At 49.2% G+C, this 8,467-nt stretch overlaps 1 long non-coding RNA gene across 1 annotated transcript; it reads right to left on the bottom strand.

Annotated features, from left to right (window-relative positions):
- Positions 1–2,022: 2,022 nt before the first annotated feature.
- Positions 2,023–3,736, bottom strand: LOC133343225 (uncharacterized). The gene is made up of 3 exons (XR_009755228.1): positions 3,722–3,736; positions 2,932–3,029; positions 2,023–2,732 (listed from the first exon to the last, which is right to left on the bottom strand). It is a non-coding gene; the product is annotated as an uncharacterized LOC133343225 (long non-coding RNA).
- Between the last annotated feature and the right edge of the window lie 4,731 nt (positions 3,737–8,467).

Below are 8,467 nucleotides of genomic sequence, written 5' to 3'. Positions count from 1 at the left end.
CTCGACACAGACCTTCCCGCTAAGTCTAAGGCGCCGAGACAGGGGCTCAATAAAGAACACGCTGACAAGCCAGACATGCCAGTCCATTAAGGCAGCCTTCATTTCTGTTGGGGGGGGGGGCGGAGAGCGGTGGTGGGTGGAGGGATTAGGCCACAGATAGAAACGTGCGCGCGGCATTATGCACGGGCGTTAGTCGCGCGCGCGATCGCTCCAACGCCCACGCTGCCGCGCTCTAACGGCGATGCTCTAACGCACACGCGCTAATTAAGCTGTGAGCAGGGCCGCGTTCCAGTTTTTGATGAAATAAAAACGCAATCTTAAAAGTATTCGTTGCCAATTTTACCCCAGCACGACATAGATATGGACATTGGTGTTGGTGAGCCTCGCGGTGAGTTTAGCAGCGGTGTTAGTGAGCTGTGTGGTGAGTGTCGTAGGAGATCGGTTCAGGAGTGGTGGAGTTCGTGTGGATGCTCGACAGCCGCTCACGTGCGGGGCACGCCGGGCGCTGCTGCCCCGGGGACTCGGTCCGGGGCGCGGCTGTGGCGGCTCCGAGCCGCGCGGCTCCCGGAGCGCGAGCCACGCGCGTGGGCAACGGAGCAGTGGCGGTTCCACCGAATGGGAAAAAAACGAATTGTAAGATAAAAACTGAGCGCAAACAGTCGAAGTCGTAATAATGATCGTTATAAATTCAAATTATTTTATAAGAAATAATTGGAACGATTTTCCCAGAATTGTTTTCTATAGCGCGGAATTTTTTTTAACCACCATAAAGAATTTGTATCAGATAGAAAATCATTTAAATCATTTTTAAAAATCCTTAAAAATTAAACAACAAATATAAATATAAGCGTAGTCGCTACCCCGAGTGAAATAAGAAAGCCACTTCACCCCGCTGATTATTTATGTCGTTTGATCCCTGCGTGTTGCTTTATAAATAGGTCACCGACTCCCATGGGAGCCACACGCTGACTGCACGACTCAGCCAATGTCGAGAGCCCGAGTCACAAACAGCCCCTTCGGGAGCCCCCCCGCCGCCGCCCCACACCCCCTGCACCCCCCATGCTCCACTTTACCCGGCGAGACCATTAATAATTGAACAAGAGGGGGGTGGGGGTGGATGGGGCAGCCGAGCGAGAGACGGATTCGGTCTCCCGCCCCAGCCGCCGTCGCTTGCGCACTCCAACACCGTTGTACCAGTTTCGAGCCTCAATTATCCCCCCCCTCCCCCATAATTGACGCGATGCGTCTCGTCCAGGCGCGTCCTGGTTGGTGCTTGGCGATTCGTGCGCGTGCGCTGCGTGGGTGTAAACCACTCGATGCATGCGTCGTGAGCGTTTTAATCGGGTTGACTAAAATCAACCCCTTATAACTATTTAACTTTGACCCTGATAATTGTATCCGAGTTATGCCATCGGTGTGACGTCAGGAGACGAATATTCTATTTGGAAATCTCGCGAACCAGTGCCACTCCCTGCGCGTGAGAGAACGGCCCACGGATAGAGAGATCACAGAAGTCCTCATCGAGTCGCTTCCAATGACCTCTGATCTCGCTTCTGCCCTGCTACAGTCACCCGATATATATTTTTTTTTAAATGATAAAATCTGTAAATGAGCCAAAATTAAACACACCACCAAATTACGCATTGATTGTTTTTGTTGTTGCGTGAAATCTTTGTGAACCGGGCTGAGACCATCAACCGACCCGACCCGAGAACGCGGTTCCATCAGGCGGCTTGCTCAAATTCACACCCAGGACGCCCGCGGTGCCAGCCCAGTGACGTAACCTCTGAGCCACCCGGCCACCTCTCCTAAAAATAACACTGTGTAACACAACTTCTGTTCCTGGGTACTAAGTATTATTTCCTCATTGCGTATGCCTCAAAAGTATAGAAAATAGCTATTATTCCCCACAAACTTTGCATTTGTGACCAGAACATTGATATTTTGAAATGTACATATTTTCAATGAGAAAACTGGCGAATGTGTGTCTCTTTGTTCATATAAAGTCAGAAAAAACATGAATCAAAATTAACATGTATTTATACTCAAGTAATACAAAAGTGACTACAAAAAATTTCGAAGCGAGTAGTTTTTAGAGATTTACGATTATACTGTAAATCACTTTCACGAATCAGCCCCCAAATGTAGTCTCCCATCATGTTCTCGTAAAACTGTCCTTGGTAGCGGCGTTCAAAGTCCAGTATATCCTGGTGGAAGCACTCGCCTTGCTCCTCCGAGTACGCTCCCATGTTCTTCTTGAATTTATCAAGATGAGCCTCAAGGATATGGACTTTGAGGGACATCCTACAGCCCATTGTGCCGTAGTTCTTCACCAGTCTCAACCAGCTCCGCATAGTTGTCGACATTATGATTGCCCAGGAAGCCACGAACCACTGCGGCAAAGCTGTTCCAAGCCGCTTTCTCCTTACTAGTAAGCTTCTTGGGGAATTAATTGCACTCCAGGATCTTCTTTATGTGGTCCGATAAAGACACCGGCTTTGACCTTTTCCTCAGACGGCTTAGGGAAGAAGTCTTGAAGGTAATTGAAGGCTGCCGACTCCTAATCTACAGCTCTGACAAATTGTTTCATAAGGCCCAATATGATGTGCAGTGGTGGCATAAGCACCTTCCGGGTGTCCACCAGTGGCTCCCACTTGACGTTGTTCCTCCCCACAGAGAACTCGGTCCGCTGTGGCCAGCCCCACCTGTGGTGGTGCGCCTTGGTGTCCCTGCTGTCGCAAAGACAAAGATAGCAGGGAAACTTGGTAAAACCGCCTTGAAGACCCATCAGGAATGCCATCATTTTGAAGTCTCCGATGACCTCCCAGCCATATTCATCATACTTCAAAGCGTCCAGCAAGGTCTTGATGCTGTTGTAATCCTCTTTGAGGTGCACCGAGTGAGCCAGGGAAAGAGATAGGTACTTGTTACCATTATGGAGCAGCACGGCTTTGAGACTCCTGGTTGAGCCGTCAATGAAGAGGCGCCACTCATTCTGGTTACAGGCGATTCTGATTGTCTCGAACAGACTGGCAGAAGCAGAGCCCATCTTGACGGGTCAAGAAACTGCAAAAAGGTTGGTGACGCTTCGTCTGATCTGCGACTTGCACACTTTCATCCAACAAGTTCCACTGCTTGAGCCTAGATGTCAAAAGCTCGGCATTGGACTTGGTGAGACCAAGATCCCTGATCAAGTCGTTGAGGTATTTTTGGTTGGGGTAGTATGGGTTTCTCTCATCAGCTCCACCTCTGAAATTGTCATCTGGATCTACAACGTCTTCCTCGCCCTCTGACTTGCTGCTCTCTTCTAAAGACGGCTGCTCTCTCCCCGGAGGAGTGGGTACGGGGAGCTCATGGCAGTGTGGCACCGGGGCGATGGATGAAGGAAGGCCCGGATTCGTGATAGCAGGTGCATTCATGACAGTCCTACGTTTTGAAGGGTCCACCATGCAGAAGTAGCAGTTGCTTGAGTGGTCAGTGGGTTCCCGCCAATTGTTTAGGATAGCGAACTTCATGGTTCTCTTTTCCCCTCTGTACCATCCTACAAAAATATTTATTTCACCCATAACTAATGTATAACAGATTCTCGTAACATTTTTCATAAATGATATTTTTTCAATAACATTGAAAATTGTAAAACATTTTTTTTAAACTTTCACAATTAAAAAAATTGTTATGAATTTTATAACATAAAATTCCGAGCAACAATTGTCCATCTTACCTTCCACAGTTTTTTTTGCATTGCTCGCAGGTGAAATGAGGTGCCCAGGGTTTGTTTGATCCCCGACAGGCATGCCGAAATATGCCTTGTAGGCCTCACACATCTTTGCAGATGCTTCCATAGAGTAGTTTTCGCTCTCGTCTTGATAAATTGGCCGCAGACACAACAAAATGCGTCTGCCGGATGCTTGCAGCCTCTTTATGTCATCTCAGAAAAATGCAAATATGTATCCACTTAGGCAGCTGGAACTAAACTGAACTGGTGGGCTTAAGGCCCCTGTATTTATGCTACTATTTATATTACTGGAAAGTTCTAGAATGTTATAGAAGTTACTCCAAGTTTACTCAGCACTGAACCTATCTGGAATATTCTGGAAAATAGGTACACTGCAAAATATCACTGTTCTGGTAACAAAAGCCAACTTTGTGGGGAATAATAGCTATTTTCTATACTTTTGAGGCATATGCAATTAGGAAATAACACTTAGTACCCAGGAAATTGTTTTTTTATTTTTTACACAGTGTAATCGATGTTAAAAATCGGGCTGCCATTCCGTCGTCAGCCTCGCTCATTCCAGCCGTGCTGCGTCCTGCCCAGCACCCCACTGACTCTCAATACGACGTCTCTGCGCTGCGTTGTGTCTCCGGATCCACCCGTCCCCTCTTCCTCTCTAAGTCACTTGCAAAAGCGTGCGTCGCTCGGAGCGTCGCGTGCGTCGTCAACTCGAGCTGGGACAATCGACGACGGAGACACCGCGGGAGGAGTTGCCGCGCCGCGCCCTGCGCGGTGGCGTGGTGTGATCTCTCGTGGCGTGGTGTGGTGTGGTGTGGGTGGTGTGGCCTCTCGTGGTGTGGCCTCTCGTGGCCTCTCGTGGCGTGGCCTCTCGTGGCCTCTCGTGGCGTGGCGTGGTCTCTCGTGGCCTCTCGTGGCGTGGCGTGGTGTGGCGTGGGTGGCGTGGCCTCTCGTGGTGTGGCCTCTCGTGGCGTGGCGTGCCGCGTTTTCGTGTCATTGAGCAATGCGCGCGAACTGCTCGCGTCGTCCCCGGGGCGGGTACCGCAACGAGAGACAGACACGCGGCTGGCTGGCACGGAGAATGGAATTGAAATGTAACGCAAAAAAGGGGGAGAGAGGGCAGCGGCAAGGGACGACGTGCAAACGCGTGTTCGTTTGTAGCCGCGAGACGGATTACACGCCTTAATAAAGCGAAAGCTTTTGGTTTAAACATGAAAGTGCGGAGTCGCGTGGTCTACCTTCGATATTTCTTACTCAAGGGCGACAGCCACAATCAACGACCACCCCCCCACCACCACCAGCAGCAGCACGCCAGCAGATGGACTCGATGTGTAGATGAGGGACCTCGCCTCCCAAGGTAGGGACACCCAGCGTCTCCGCAATCGCATGAATCTCTACATCACAGCTGTGCAGGAGACTCAGTCTATAATCACTCCGGGGGAGGGGACTAAATTGGGCACCACTTTGTGGGAAATCAATTGTAGTTGCAATTGTGGGAAACAACTTACCCTGGACATGGAATATGGAATTTCCACCGTGGAGATGAGCACTGTTCAAATTAAACTATTAACTTTTATTATATATTTTCGCAGTTAAGGCCCACGGAGCTGTATTGCACTTTTTTCAGAAGCGGCCTGGCCACAAATGTTAGCTCAACAAAGTGGCTTATCATGTAGAAATATATAGCAGCTAAATTATCTTAAAAGCATGTTTCTAAATGTGAAGGGAAAAACCGGAGGATCCGGAGAAAAATCCACGCGACCACGGGGAGAGACACGCAAACTCCAAATATATAGGCGTCAGGGTCGGGATCGAACCCACGACCTCTTGTATACCAGGCAAGGTAGTTAACATTTCACCACCGCGGCGCCCAAACACTTATGTTAGCATGAGGACTCGAACAAAATATATTTCACCACCACCACCAACAACCCACGATCGAGTCTCAAGATGGTATTCTCAGCACGGCGCTGCGTTGGGACGTTGAGCTGTGTCCGTCTCACTGAGTGTTTCCGCGTGGCACCAGCCCCAAGAACATCGACCCTGACCAAGGTAGCGGGTCAAAAGAAGCTGAAGATGATGGCTTCATATTCATTCCGCCCAGGGAACGAATGGGCGGGCCTTCAGACTGCGAGGGGCGTCTCTAGCACGGTTGGCTACGTACGGCGCGAAGGAAGTTCACGATACGTACACGTCAGGCATTGTTAACTGAAGAACAATAAAACTCGCGATCGTTCGACAAGTAGCACGCGGTCAGAACGTGCATCGGTTGTGTGTGTGTGTTACGAAGCTAAAATCACAACGGGCAGAAACCGCTGCTTTGCGCGGCGCACACACGGAGCACCTTTTCAAAACATAATTATTATTTATAAAACATTTAGCTACAATTTACGACGTCTAATTAGTAATTCCTCAATTTTTAAATGATCCCAGGAGTGCGCTAAAATGTTCTTGTCCGGTATTGGTGGAGGAGCCAATCAATGTAAAAATTACTGGATATTATTACTGCAAATTATGTCTGCGCTCTGAGAACTACCCTGGTGCGTACTACGGGCGAAAGCGGCCATAAAAATAACATACTGCCTTCGACGTTATATAAATACACATAAGAAACACATTCAGGGAACCCGCCTGCAGGGGAATGAACCGCTCCATAAAGCACAGACAGCCGTACCCAATTATTAAGTTCAATTTCCCAGAGCCCTGTCCGTGCGGTCGTGGCGCAAATCTCCCCATAAGCAGCTGGAGCAGCAGTAGCAGCCGGAGGGAGCGAAGGCGGGCGGTGGAGAGACGACAGAGTGTATAGACAGGCGGTGGAGAGACAGGCGGTGGAGAGGGACGGTGGTACAGTCACCGACTTTGGATGACATCGTGATATTGACCTTGAACAAGCAGCAGCATCAGCAGTAGTAACCCCGCATTGTGCGCTCAGTCGGTGTCTCAACACTGCGGTCACCGCAACTCTGTTCACCCATATTCTAATGTCAAGAACAAGTCAAGTCATTGCACGCTGCACACGCCCGTGCTTTACTCGACTCCCCGCCCACCCTTCCCCAACCAGCGAATCGATGATTTGTCACTATTACAACACTCGATTATAGATGGTTGTGTTTGCCCTCCCTGGTCCTGTGTGCTTTCAGATGCCATTTGGCGATGACATCGAATTCGGGTCGCCTCAAAATCCACTGAAGGCCTGTAGGCCGAAACGTCGTCAACGTCCTTTCCTTTCCGTGGCAGTAAAACAACGTTGTTATTATTGTATAGTAATAGGTTTTTACCCTTTCAACTGGTACAAAAACTGACACCTTTATACAAGGCATCATGTTTGCAATAACCACAACACAAGCAGTCAAAATGCAAACAAAAAGAAACAACTCTGATGATCATAATGATATGCACTGTCCTTGAAGTTGATTGGTCCACACCCGAGACAGCTTTTCTTGGAGCCTAGTCTCCATTGGTGTTGGACCAGATGACGCCAAAAGGCGTACAACTATTTTGCCACTGGTAAAGGAGGTCTCATAGTGTTGTTATTATTCTTTTAAATGCGCTGTTATTGAAACCGTTTCCGATAGACACCCACAGGACAAACGCCTTCCCTCGCTGGCGGCTGTCTGTGTTTAGAACGCTGGAGAGGAGACAAAGTCGCATCACCGAACCGCGACGGTCCAACTCTCCCAGGGATCAAACTAAACTCGTTCGAGGAACTTGGAGCTACCGCGGATTTCTTTTATTTTTATTTTCCAAAAGGCGCGTGGGTGGGTGCAGCTGCTGCGGCGGTGGGGTCCACGCCCCACTCGGGGGGGAGGGGGGGAGGGGCTCGGCCCCTCTCCGTGGTGCTGAAGTGAGCGTCGGCAGCAGACCGCCCTCCACTGGCCGAGAGGGATCACCGCACGGACAACAACAACAACAAGAGGCAAAGATCTCCCGTATCGCCGACATAGGCTGTGGGGGGGGGGGGGGGGGGGGGGGGAGTTCCTGTTCCCGAAGCGCCTATTGAGAGTTGCACGGCGCACGACGCGAACGGCGTCGTCTACAACACGACGCCCGGCCGCATTTGTCTCCCCAGTGGCGATGCTTATGAACCACACCGGGCACTCGTTCAAGGCTTAGTCCACCCTGTGTGATAACTCAGGACCGGTTGAAATATCACTCGGACCAAGGACCGATTCAGATATCACTCGCCACTAGCAGTGGCCGGAATCGAATTCAAGTCTTTGGGTTCGTAACTCCGTGCACAAACCATTGCGCCACCGCTCCCCACTTCATGATTGCAACATACTCATATAATCATGCATACTCATACAGTAAGGGAAAAAAAGTATTAGATCCCCTGATGATTTTGTACGTTTGCCCACTGACAAAAAAATGATCAGTCTATAATTTTAATGGTAGGTTTATTTGAACAGTGAGAGACAGAATAACAACAACAAAATCCAGAAAAACGCATCTCTAAAATGTTATAAATTGATTTGCATTTTAATGAGGGAAAAAAGTATTTGACCCCCTCTCAATCAGAAAGATTTATGGCTCCCAGGTGTCTTTTATACAGGTAACGAACTGAGATTAGGAGCACACTCTTAAAGGGAGTGCTCCTAATCTCAGCTTGTTACCTGTATAAAAGACACCTGTTCACAGAAGCAATCAATCAATCAGATTCCAAACTCTGCACCATGGCCAAGACCAAAGAGCTCTCCAAGGATGTCAGGGACAAGATTGTAGACCTACACAAGG

This window comes from Lethenteron reissneri, chromosome 17 (genome assembly GCF_015708825.2).
Source record: "Lethenteron reissneri isolate LAM-NWPU_2019-01 chromosome 17, ASM1570882v1, whole genome shotgun sequence".
NCBI lineage: Eukaryota > Metazoa > Chordata > Hyperoartia > Petromyzontiformes > Petromyzontidae > Lethenteron > Lethenteron reissneri.
The sequence above is the reverse complement of the archived record's forward strand: the minus strand, read 5'-3'. Positions and strand labels throughout refer to the sequence as shown.